The following is a 12,562-nucleotide window of genomic DNA, read 5'->3' on the forward strand; positions in this document are numbered from 1 at the left end:
TGGGGCGACCCTGGGGTAGGGCAATGGATCTCAAACCTGTCCCCAGACTGGCTTCCTCTGGGAGCTTGGAGGAATGCAAAATCTCTGGCCCTGCCCCAGCCAGGACTGCTGCTCACATTTTACAGTGCACAGCTCGGCCCAAATGTCCACAGTGCGGGGTGGGCAGAGGAGGGTACCCTGGACTACAGCTATGGGAGCCACTTCCCCTACACCGTTATATTATTACACTGAAATTGATGGAAATGAGATGAAATGAAAGACGCATGTCCGCAGTTGCCCTGGCAACCTCTCAGGGGCTCAGTGGACACAGGCGGCGAGGATGTTGGGCAGCACCGAGTTAGAATACTGCCATCCTGGCGGAAAGTGCTGGTGGGCAGCGCCCCGTCGAGACCCTCCCCAGGGTGAGGCCAGGCTGGCAGCGCTGGCTGCACTCCCTGGACAGGGGAGCGGAGGCCGCGGTTCCACGACCGTCCACATGGGGGCAGCGTGTCCCAGGACCTGCGCCCCGGGAGGGAGGCTGAGCAAGGAGCCCTCATGCCCTCCGCTCGCACATCCTTGAAGAGCGCCCACCGTGGGCCAGGCTCTGGGCTGGACACGGAGCTGCACACCAGACAGACTAGTCCAGTTAACCCCCTCTGCGCTTGGGCACTGGTGCAGGTCATCCTCTGTGCGGGGCCGGCCTGGGCACTGTGGGGTGTTGAGCAGCCCCTATCCAGTTGACGCCGAAAGCCCCCCACAGTGTGACAATCACAGAAGTCCCCTGACATCTCCCGGTGTCCCCTGGGGGCAGAATCACCCCCCCCCCCAGTCCTGACAAGCAGAAATGTCACCAACATTGCTGGCCGTCTCTTGGTGGGGCAACATTACCCCCAGTTGGGAATCACCATTCCAGTGAATCAACTCATCACACACATCAATATTTAAATTATGAAATAAGATGCAGTCTAAGGAGTTCCCCAGTGGCATAGTGGTTAGGATTCTGGGCTTTCACTGCCGTGGCCCAGATTCAATCTCTGGTGCGGGAACATCCTGCAAGCCATGTGGTGTGACCAAAAAAAAAAAAAAAAAGTAAGAAAAGGACATTAAAAAAAAAAATACTCGGGGCTTCCCTGGTGGCGCAGTGGTTGAGAATCTGCCTGCTAATGCAGGGGACACGGGTTCGAGCCCTGGTCTGGGAAGATCCCACATGCCACGGAGCAGCTGGGCCCGTGAGCCACAACTACTGAGCCTGCGCGTCTGGAGCCTGTGCCCCGCAACGGGAGGGGCCGCGATAGTGAAAGGCCCGCGCACCGCGATGAAGAGCGGTCCCCGCACCGCGATGAAGAGTGGCCCCCACTTGCCGTAACTAGAGAAAGCCCTCGCACGAACCGAAGACCCAACACAGCGAAAAATAAATAAATAAATAAATAAAGTAGCTATAAAAAAAAAAAATACTCGGTCTATAAGGGGGGAGGGGGGTTTCAAACTTTTTTGACCATGACATCTTCACCCAGTAAAACTTAATTAATTAATTAATTAAGAAATGTATGCACACATGCTCAGGACACACATTTAAATACAGACATCACCCCAATAAAAGTTGCCCAAGATAACAGTTGCTGTTGCCCAGCATGAAACACTGTATTTCCTATTCTGTATCACTGAAAATAAAAATGTGGGTCATGACCCACTAAATTGATTTCTCGACCTGCAGATGGCCAAAAGCAATGACTCAGAGTGCAGGCTGGGAAGGACCCAAACCAGAAACCCTAACCCTGAAGCCTGTCGACCTCAAGCAAGATAGCTTTCTGCTGGGGTCACAGCATGGAAAATGGTCAATGGCTACTGTCACGACCTTGACACGTCTTGCAGACACAACGTGGATGGAGGCTAGGCATGGAGAGCTAGTGGCCCGGCTGCACATATATGAAGTTCAAGAGCAGGTCAAACTAATCCAATGAAGACATGGGCAAAGGACTTGAGTAGACTTTTCGACAAAGAAGTTACACAAATGGCCAAGAAGCACTTGAAAAGATGTTTGACATCATTTGTCATCAGGGAAATGCCAATCAAAGCCACAGGGAGATACCACTTCACACTCATTAGGACATCTATGAAAAAAAAACAAAAAACAAACAAACAAACAAAAAACCTAGAAAGTAACCACTGTTGCCGAGGATGGGGAGAAATCAGAACCATCATGCTCGGCTGGTGGGAATGGAAAATGGTGTCGCCCCTGTGGAAAACAGTCTGGCAGTTCCTCAAAAGGTCAAACATAGAATCACCACATGACCCAGCAATTCCACTCCTAGGTACATGCCCAGGATAATTGAAAGCAGGGACTCAAACAGATATTTGTACACTTGTGTTCATAGCAGCATGATTCACGATAACCAAAAGGTGGAAACAACCCAAGTGTCCATTGACAGATGATGGATAAACACAACGTGGTCCATCCACACACTGGAAGATTATGCAGACTTAGAAAGGAAGGAAATTCTGACACTCGCTACAGCATGGATGAACCTTGAGGACATGATGCTCAGTGAGAGAATCCAGACACAGAAGGACAAATACTGTCTGATTCCACTCACAGGAGGTCCCCAGAGGAGTCACATCCACAGAGACAGGAAGTAGATGGTGGGGGCCAGGGGCTGGGGGAGGGGCTGGGGAGTCAGTGTTTCACGGGGACAGAGTTTCAGTTTGGGAAGATGAGAAAGTTTTGGAGATGATGGTGGGGATGGTTGCCCAACAATGTGAATGTGCTTAATGCCAGCAAGCTGTGCACTTAAAAATGATTGAGGGTGAGTTTTACATTATGTTTATTTTACCACAACTAAGAAAAATTAAGTAAAAAATGTAGAACAAAACAAAACAAAACCCAAGGCTGGTTGGGTGGGGAAAACAGAGCTGGATACAGACAGTACCATCCCCGGATTGCCGGGGATGGGAGAGGAGCAAAGACATTGCCTGAGCTTAGGGCTCCCAGAAACTACTGGATTCCCAGTTCAATGTGCATAGGACATTCTTATAGTAAAACCTTGTTTGTTGCTTATCTGAAATTCCCACTTGTCTGCACATCCTGTGTTTTTATTTGCTAAACCTGGTTGGGAATTCCCTGGTGGTCCGGTGGTTAACACTCAGCGCTTTCACTGCTGAGGGCCCGGGTTCGATCCCTGGTCGGGAAACTAAGATCCCACAAGCCGTGGCTCACCCAAAAAACAAAACAAAACAAAACAAACCTGGTTAGTCCAGACCTGGTTTGCTCTGTGCCCACTGGCTGTGCCCACCGTCCTGGGATCTCTTCTAGCCTTTATCCTAAGAGGGAAAATCAGAGAATCATACCCCCTTCCTGCATAAATGTGGTCAGACACATAATTGTTGAGAATGGAGACTGGCAGGAAGATAACGCTCAGAAATTGTCAGCTATTCCTCTCTCCTGGGGGTACAAGGCAGGCTGTCGGCTCACACTGCCCATGTGTCCGCTGTTATCTGCTCTCGGCCCTGCCTGCCCGAGAGCCTTGACGACTTTTATTGCTGGTCACAGATAAGGGGCAATAAGGGAACTGAGATGAGAAGAGTTTCAAATAAAACTCAGAATCGAAAGCCTTTGCAGCCACACAGGTCAGAAGCTTCTTGTGCCAACAGGCTGGCTGAGGCAGGCCTCTGACCCAGCTCCGCCCCCCTGAGCCTCAGTTTCCCTCTAAGAAGTGAGAGGCAGGGACACTTCCTAAAGGCATGCCTTGTGGCACCGATTGCTCCGCGATGAGCAATGCCTATTCCAAAAGGGCAGTTTTGATTTTACTGTATATGGTGGGGGAAGTGTACTGAACAATTGTTTTGGGTTGTGATCTAGAGTGAGGCACGGTGGATGTAGAGTCCCTTTTTGTTATTCACAAAAGTTCTGTGCTATAAAGTTGCTGCAAACACTGAATTACTGAACACTGCACCGCTGCTCCTGGGGACGCGGAGGGTCAGGCTCCTGCGAGCTCTGGTCACGGCACTTTTGTCAACCGGTCAACACATAAACTTGTGTGATGTGTGTTTCTGCTTGAAGACACCTTATTTAATAAAAGTCGTTGATTCGCTAATACTGAGCTCACAGCCCGTAGGGCTGTAACGTCTGAACGAAGCTCATCTTACACACGTACTTTCTCCGTGAGCACGTCACAGCCCTCCTGCGCTTAGGACACTAGACAGCACTTCAGCTCTACATCCGGGTCCATCCCTCATCATCGCTTACCCGGGGCCAGCAGTCATCCGCATCTTGAACCCCAGACTCCCATCCTTGCCCCCTACAGTCTGTCCTCCCCGAAGCAGCCACCAGAGGGCGCGCGTGAGCACCCGAGTCAGGCCCCGCCCCCACCCTGCCTGCTGCTCTCCTGGGCTCCCACCTCCCTGGAGTAAAAGCCGAAGTCCTCCCCGCGGCCCTCGAGGTCCTGTACGACTTGCCCTGTCCCCTCCCTGCCCTCTCCTCCTCCCTCCCCCTCCCTCTCTTCCCTTCGTTCAATCTGTTCCAGCCACACGGGCCTACTCCCTATCCCTCCAAAATGCCAGGCACAGGTCCTGCCCCAGGTCCTTTGCATACATTGTCCCTGCTGCTGGTAGATATATGGGTGCCTTGCTCACTTTTGCAGAGGGTCCTTCCCTAATCCTGGTACTTAAAATTCCACTCCCTTCCCAAACCCCCTACTGTGCTTTTTTTCCCTTCTCTTAAGCATTTACTCCTATCTAAGACCCAGTATATTTTATTTATTTATATTTATTATCTGTCTACCCTTACCTAGAACATTGGCTCCATGAGGGCAAGAATTCTTGTCCGTGTTTTCATTGCTGTATCCCCGCACCCAGAACCATGACACACAGTAGGTGCTCAATAAGTGTTGATTAAAAAACTGGCTCTATTGTGTCCATTGAGCCTATTATAATGATAATCCTGAATGTTTATTGAATGCCTTCTGTGTGCCAGGCCATGTGGGAATTGTTATTGTTTTTTTATCATTGACACATTTTTTGAGATGTAGTTCACAAATCATAAATTTACCATTTTAAGGTGTACACTTCAATGGTTTTTAGTATATTGTGCTGCCAACACCATCTAATCCCAGAGCATTCCATCACCCCAAAAAGAAATTCCGTCCCCATGAGCAGTCACCCCCACCCCCTCCCCCGCCCCTGGTAACCATGAATCCATTCTCTCTGTCTGTGGATCTGCCTGTTCTGGACGTTTCCCATCAATGGAATCACACCCTGTGTGTCCTTCTGTGTCTGGCTTCTCTCACTGAGCATGACGTTCTCAAGGTCCATCCACGTTGTAGTGAGTGTCAGTGCTTCACCCCTTTTCATGGCCAAATAACATTCCAGTGTGTAGATGGACTACATTTTGTGTATCTGTTCATCTGTTGATGGACATTTGGGTTGTTTGCATTTTTGGGGGGGCAATTGTGAATAATATTGCTGTGAATATTCATGTACAAGATTTTGTTCGAGGGACTTCCCTGGAGGTGCAGTGGTTAAGAATCCGCCTGCCAACGCAGGGGACACGGGTTTGAGCCCAGATCCAGGAAGATCCCACATGCCTTGGAGCAGCTAAGCCCGGGTGCCAAACTACTGAAGCCCGCACGCCTAGAGCCCGTGCTCCACAACAAGAGAAGCCACCGCAATGAGAAGCCCACGCACCGCAACGAAGAGTACACCCCGCTCGCTGCAACTAGAGAAAGCCCACACGCAGCAACGAAGACCCAACACGGCCAAAAAATAAATAAATTATTTATTTATTTATTTATTTTAAAAAAGATTTTGTTTGAACACCTGTTTTCAATTCTTTTGGATAGGTCCCTAGGAGTGGAATTGCTAGTGAAATGGTAACTCTGTGTTTACCTTTTTGAGGAACTGCTAAATTGTTTTCCACTGCGGCTACACCATTTTACATTCCTACCAGCCATGCATGAGGGTTCCAGTTTCTCCACGTCCTAGCCCACACTTGTTATTATGTCTTTTTTATGATAGCCATCATGGTGGATGTAAAATAGTATCTCACTGTGGGTTTTGATTTGCATTTTCCTGATGACTAATGATATTGAACATCTTTTTTTTTTTTTAAATTCACACAAACCAACCGTTGGGTGTCTATTATGTGCAGAGCATCTTTTCATGTGCTTAGTGGTGCCTGGAAATTCTTATCATCTCCCTCATTTTAACAGATGAAGAAACGGAAGCTCAGAGAGGGATGGCCACTTTCTGAGAGTCACACAGCCTGCAGGGCAGTGTGTATGGGATGAGGACCAGACAGTTTGATTCTGACCTAGCTTAAAATGAGACTGCTGTGAGCATCCGTGTGCAAATCTTTGTATGGACGTATGTTTTCATTTCTGTTGAGTAAATACTTAGGAATGGAATGGCTAGATCCCGTGGCAGGTATGTGATTTTAAGAACTCTTTGAGAACCCACCACACTGTTTTCTGCAGAGGCTGCCCATTTTGCATTCCCACCAGCTGTCGTGGATGAGGGTCCCAGTTGCCCTGCTTCTCGTCAGCACTTAGTATGGTCTTAGCCATTCTGGTGGGTGGCATCTCACTGAGGTTTTCCTGGGCTTTTTCCTAATGTGCTTATTTTATTGGACACCTGTATGTCTTTTTTGGTAAAGAGTAAAAGCTAATATTTATGGAGTTGTGCAATAAACATTCATTGTGTGTCTGCAGGTCTACAAAACTGTCATCCAGACAGACCCAGACCCCTCACCCTGATCACTGTCTTTGAAATTTTTTTTTTTTTAAATATTTATTTGGCTGTGTCAGGTCTTAGTTGCGGCATGTGGGATCTACTTCCCTAGGAAAGGGATCGAACCCAGGCCCCCTGCATTGGGAGGCATTGGGAGAGCGGAGTCTTAGCCACAGGACCACCAGGGAAGTCCCTGTCTTTGAAAATTTAAAAGAGGGATTTCCCTGGCTGTCCAGTGGTTAAGACTCTGCGCTTCCACTGCAGGGGGCTCAGGTTCAATCCCTGGTTGGGGAACAAAGATCTCCCATGCAGCACAGTGCAGCCAAAAAAAAAAAAAAATTTAAAAGAGAAGAAAACAAATAAATACCCTCTGGGATTGCAGGCTGGGGCATTAAGTCGGGTTAAGGATGTGACCCCTTTCTGGTTCCTCCGACACTGAGTGTTCACGTGACATGGGTGATGATCGCCCTGTTTTCAGCTCTGAGGCCCGGAGAAGGACAGGGACTTGAACACAGGGGAATCTGCCCCCGATTCCGGGGCTGGTGCTCTGGCCTCAGGTGCCCCTCCACCTTGCGTGCCCCCAGCCAGGGCCCCACTCACTTTTGCTCACGTTCTCAGCTCTGTGCCAGGAAATGGCCTTGTTCCCCGGCCCCTGGACCCGCTCATAAAATAGAATCCTTCAGGGCATGGGAGGCCAATATCCAAGGATGGAGGAGGGGAGGAAGCCATGGGGACAGGAGGACGGGGCCTCCCAACCATCAAGGAGTGCAGCCGTGGACTTTGTCTCTCTGGGCCTCTGGGTGGAGAAGCCAAGGTCAGTAATTAGCCACCAGCTGGGCCCTGGGACCAGTTCACCATCTCTCCGTGGGCCTCCGTTCCCCATCTTACCCACCTGGTCCCCACCCACCTCCGGCACAAGGAGAGCACTCAGTGAAGGGCTGAGAACGACAAGCCACCCCCTGTGGATTCGGCTCCATTTCAGTGTCCTCTGAAACATGTAAGCACTTATTAAGCACCTACTAGGTACTTTACAATTACCACCTCCTTGGACATTTCTTATTTTGACAGCTTTATGAAGGTGTAATTGACATGTCACGAACTGCACGTGTTTTTGTTTTTTTAAATTTTTATTTATTTATTTATTTATTTATGGCTGTGTTGGGTCTTCGCCTCTGTGCGAGGGCTTTTTCTCTAGTTGTGGCAAGTGGGGGCCACTCTTCATCGCGGTGCGCGGGCCTCTCACTGTCGCGGCCTCTCTTGTTGCGGAGCACAGGCTCCAGACGCGCAGGCTCAGTAGTTGTGGCTCACGGGCCCAGTTGCTCCGCGGCATGTGGGATCTTCCCAGACCAGGGCTCGAACCCGTGTCCCCTGCATTGGCAGGCAGATTCTCAACCACTGCGCCACCAGGGAAGCCCTGCACGTGTTTAAAATGTACATTTTGATGAGTTTTGTCATATGTCTACCCCAATCACGGGCACAATCAAGATAGTGAACAAGATCCCACAAGCCGCGTGGCACGGCCAAACGTTTCCGTCACCCCAGAAAGTTTCCTTGGGCCCCTCCCCGCCCCGACCCTCCAGCCCCAGGCAACCAGCAATCTATTCTCAGTCACTATAGATTTCCATAGTGGGTGTTTTCCAGAATTTTATATAAATGGAATCATACAGTACATCCTCTTTTGTGTCTGGTGCCTTTCACTCAGCATAAGGCATTTAAGATTCGTTCATGTTGTGTGTTTTTCCTTTTTTATGGCTGAATCATATTCCAGAGAATGTATGGACCCCATTTTGTTTATCCACTCACTTTGTTGGTGGACATTTGGGTTGTTTCCAGTTTGGAGATGTTATCAATAAAGCTGCTACACCATGTGTGTACAGGTCTTTTTTGCTGGTTTGTTTGTTTGTTTGTTTTGGCCGCACCATGCGGCAGGTGGGATCTTAGTTCCCCGACCAGGGATTGAACCGGAGCCCCCGGCAGTGGAAGCGTGGAGTCCTAACCACTGGACCTCCAGGGAAGTCCTGTGTGTACGGGTCTTATGTACACCTGTGCTTTTGTTTCTCTTGGGTACATGTGTTGTTATTAATTTCTATGTAACAAAACACCCCCAAACTTGCTGCCTTAAAACAATAAACATTCATGGTCTCACACAGTTTGGGAGGGTCAGATATTTGAGAGTGGTGTAGCTGGATGGTTCTGACTCGGGGTCTCTCATGAGCTTGCAATCAAGCTATGCACTGGGGCTGGAGGAGCCGCTTCCAAACCGGTTCCCTCCTGCGGCTGTTGGCAGGAGGCCTCAGTTCTCCTGCACATGTGCTTCTCCAGCAGAAGAGGATGGTCTAGACGTCGGTAAAGAGCTTGCTGTAAGAGCGAGTGAGGGAGAGCCCACGATGGAAGCAAAAGGCATTTTGTAACCAAATGTCTGAAGTCTATTCCTCCGTATTCTGTTAATATTTCAGCAAACATTAAGCTTCTACTGTGTACGTGACAAGAACCTTCCCCTTGGCTACTGACAACAAGCTCTCTGAAAAACAACAAATAGTCTGCCCACTTTGCAGACAGGGAAACTGGCCCAGAGAAGTTAAGTCACCCGCCGACAGTCTACACCAGAGTAAGCAGCAAAAGGAAGGTTCCATCCTGAGGTTTAAGTCCCGAGTGAGGAGGAGGCCAGAGGTGGCAAGGAATAGGAGCAGAGAAGGGAAGAAAGCGCAATTATTTTTTTCTTCCAGAGCAAGAGAAGACGCACCCAGGAGAGCTGTGTTCCTTCATTGGTTTCATAAACATGTATCAAGCACCTACTGTACGTCAGGGGCTATTTTAGGCTGTGGGGACACTGCAAAGAGCAAGATGGACAATCCCGGAGCACGTGGCACTCACACATGTGGGTGGGCGATTCCACTCATCACTATCCAGGCCAGCACTGGTACACCGTTTTGCTGGAGGAGGGAAGAGGCCTGAGGCTCTGTGCTGGACGTTGCGGACCCCAGGGTGACCGAGACACAGGCAGTCACTGCCCTCCTGAAGTTCACAGTCTGTTGGGTGAGATGGAAAACAAACAACAAAGAGCTCATCCATTCTTCCCTTCAATACTTATTTGTTACTGACCAGCGTCCTTGGCTTCCTTAATGAATAGAAATTGATGAGGCTAGACAAGAAACTCAGGGCCCCTGCTGCAGCAGGTGGGAGTGAGAACAAGCAACAGGTTCCCTTGCTTGTTCACTCCCTTGGTGGGAGAGGGGGGGACGAGCTGGTTCCTTATATGGGGTGAGGGTAGGGGTGTGTCCAGCGGTTGGGCCAGAGAGGTGACTTAGGTGGTCTGCCCACCCCTTTGGTGGTGTAGTGTGCAGCGGGCATGCACAGTATCCTGCTTTTGCTCCCGACACCCTGCTTTTGCTTCCGGGTCTTCAGAAGTGACAGTTGGGACTTCCCTGGTAGTCCAGTGGTTAAGAACCCACCTGCCAATGCAGGGGACACAGGTTCGAGCCCTGGTCCGGGAAGATCCCACATGCCGCAGAGCAACTAAGCCCGTGTGCTACAACTACTGAGCCTGCACTATAGAGCCCGGGAGCCACAACTACTGAAGCCCGCAAGCCACAACTACTGAGCCCATGCACCGCAACTACTGAAGCCCAAGCGCTTAGAGCCCGTGCTCTGCAACAAGAGAAGCCACCGCAATGAGAAGCCCGTGCACCGCAACGAAGACCCAACACAGCCAAAAAAAAAAAAAAAAGAAGTGACAGTTGGGTTTTTTGGTCTTTTTGTATCTTGTTGTCCATAATTTGCCCCAACTGCACGTGCACACCGTTATTTTTAGTCCCCTTATAGTTTCTTTGTATTTTGTTGCCCGAGGAGACGTTTTTCCAGGTGCAAGCACTGCAGCAAAGGGTCCCAGGTCCCAGGTGCCAGCGTGTCTGAGCACTTACTGTGTACCAGGCTGGGGTCTAGATGCAGCAGTGATCAGAACATAGATACCCTACAATATGGTGGGGAGGGAACAGGACAGTAAGGGAAGAAAGCAGATGATTTCGGCCCATGAAAAGGGCCTGGGGAAGTCCAGCAGGGTGGTGCTGGGGTGGGGTGTGGGTGTCATCAGAAGGGGTGCTCAGGGAACACCTGGCCTGACCACCTCCCCTGGAGGAGGGGACATTGGAGCCAAGACCAATGTTTTTGTTCAGGTTCCCTGGTTGTGGGTTCTTTGTTCAAGTGGATCTTTCCTCTACTGGTGGGGGGACCCCAGCGGCCCCTGCTCCGGCTGTGTGTCCAATTGGGGTGGGGATGGAAGCCCCCAAGATGAGTGTCTCAAGAAACAAAACTTTCCTCAGTCCCAATTCCCAATCAACTAATAAATGGAGACTTTGACCCTCCCTTCTCCCCTTATCTCAAGACAGGTGAGTACAGTGTGTCAAGGTGCAGCTTGGAAGGTTTGTGATGGGATCTGGGCAGGGCCAGGTGGAGAGGGGGTGGGTGTTGTGGCCAGGTCATGACTGGGAGGAGTGCCATCGTCAGGGAACTGTGCATAAGGGCACTTCAGTTTCCTCATCTGTGAAATGGGTCTCCATTTCAGGCTTTTTTCTTTTTCCGTCATTCAAAACACATGGCGCTTCCTGTGTTTAGGCCTCCTTCTAGGTCTCCTTCTGGAAGAGGCCAGATGGTAAATATTTCAGGGCTGTTACAACTATGCAGGTCTGCCGGTGCAGGGTGAAAGTAGCCAAGCTCCTTAAATGAATGGGTGTGGCTATGCTCCCATAAAATCAACCCAGCAGTACTTGGTTTATAGTAGGTGCTTCATTAATGCTTGTTCCCTGCCTGGAATTATAGCAGGCACTGCACTAATGCCTGGTCGAGGCCTGGTATATAGCAAGTGTTGCATTAATGCCTGGTCCATGCCCAGTTTACAGTAGGCATTCCACTAATGTGTTTCCTGCCCAGTATATACCAAGTACTGCATTAATGCTTGGTTACACAGTAGGCACTACATTAAAAGCTGGTGCATTCCTGGTATACTGCAGGCACTACATTAATGGCTGATCCATGCCTGATATACAGCAGGTACTCCATTAATGCTCGTCACATACGTGGCATATAACAGGCTCTGCATTAATGCGAAGCCCAGGCCTGGTATACAGGAGGCGTTCCATTAATGTTTGTTCCAAGAACGGAGGAGAGGAAGGTTCGTTTCCGGTCAGGTAATGCCAGGGCGCCCCAGGAGGCCGTGAGGGCTTGTACCCCAGTGTCTCGCGTTGGGCCTGCGTCGCTCAGCCTCGCGACCGCACCTGCGGGTCCGAGCTTCTCGCTCCGGGGCCCAGAGAGCCGCCGGGCCGAGCGGGGCCGAGCGGGGCCGAGCGGGGCCGAGCGGGGCCGAGCGGGGCCGAGCGGAGCCGAGCGCAGCCGAGCCAGCCTGCCGAGTCCTCCGCATTCCCACAATCCCGGGCGGCCCCGCCCGGCTCCCGGCTGCGCGTCCCCCTTCCCACGTCGGCGCAACCAAACCCGCGGGCGCGCCCGCCTCGCCCCTCCCCGCCCCGCCCGCGCGACGCCCCGCCCAGCCCGACTGCTAGTCCCGCCCCCTCGGCGGGCGCGCGGGCCGCCGCCCACTCCCATTGGCCGCGCCGCCCGCCCGTCGGCGCTGTCCGCGCGCGGGTTAGGTTGTGAGGCGCTGTCGCTCGGTCGCGGCGGCTGCGGTTGGCGGCGGCGGCGGCGGCGGCGGTTGTGGCGGCGCGGGTGGAGGGCGGTCGGGAGGGACCAGCGGCTGAACGGGACCGGCGCTTGCAGGCGGCCGAGGCGGACCGCCGGCCCAGGGGCCGAGCGCCGAGGGCCGGGCGGGCGCGGCCGGGGCGGCTCGGGGCCAGGGCCGGGCCGGCCGGGGGGC

At 51.5% G+C, this 12,562-nt stretch overlaps 1 long non-coding RNA gene across 1 annotated transcript; it reads right to left on the reverse strand.

Moving 5' to 3' along the window:
* Positions 1–977: 977 nt before the first annotated feature.
* LOC309623908 lies at positions 978–4,094 on the reverse strand. The gene is made up of 2 exons (XR_014241716.1): positions 1,435–4,094; positions 978–1,097 (listed from the first exon to the last, which is right to left on the reverse strand). It is a non-coding gene; the product is annotated as an uncharacterized lncRNA (long non-coding RNA).
* Between the last annotated feature and the right edge of the window lie 8,468 nt (positions 4,095–12,562).

This window comes from Balaenoptera borealis (genome assembly GCF_965194805.1).
Source record: "Balaenoptera borealis genome assembly, chromosome: 2".
Classification (NCBI taxonomy): domain Eukaryota; kingdom Metazoa; phylum Chordata; class Mammalia; order Artiodactyla; family Balaenopteridae; genus Balaenoptera; species Balaenoptera borealis.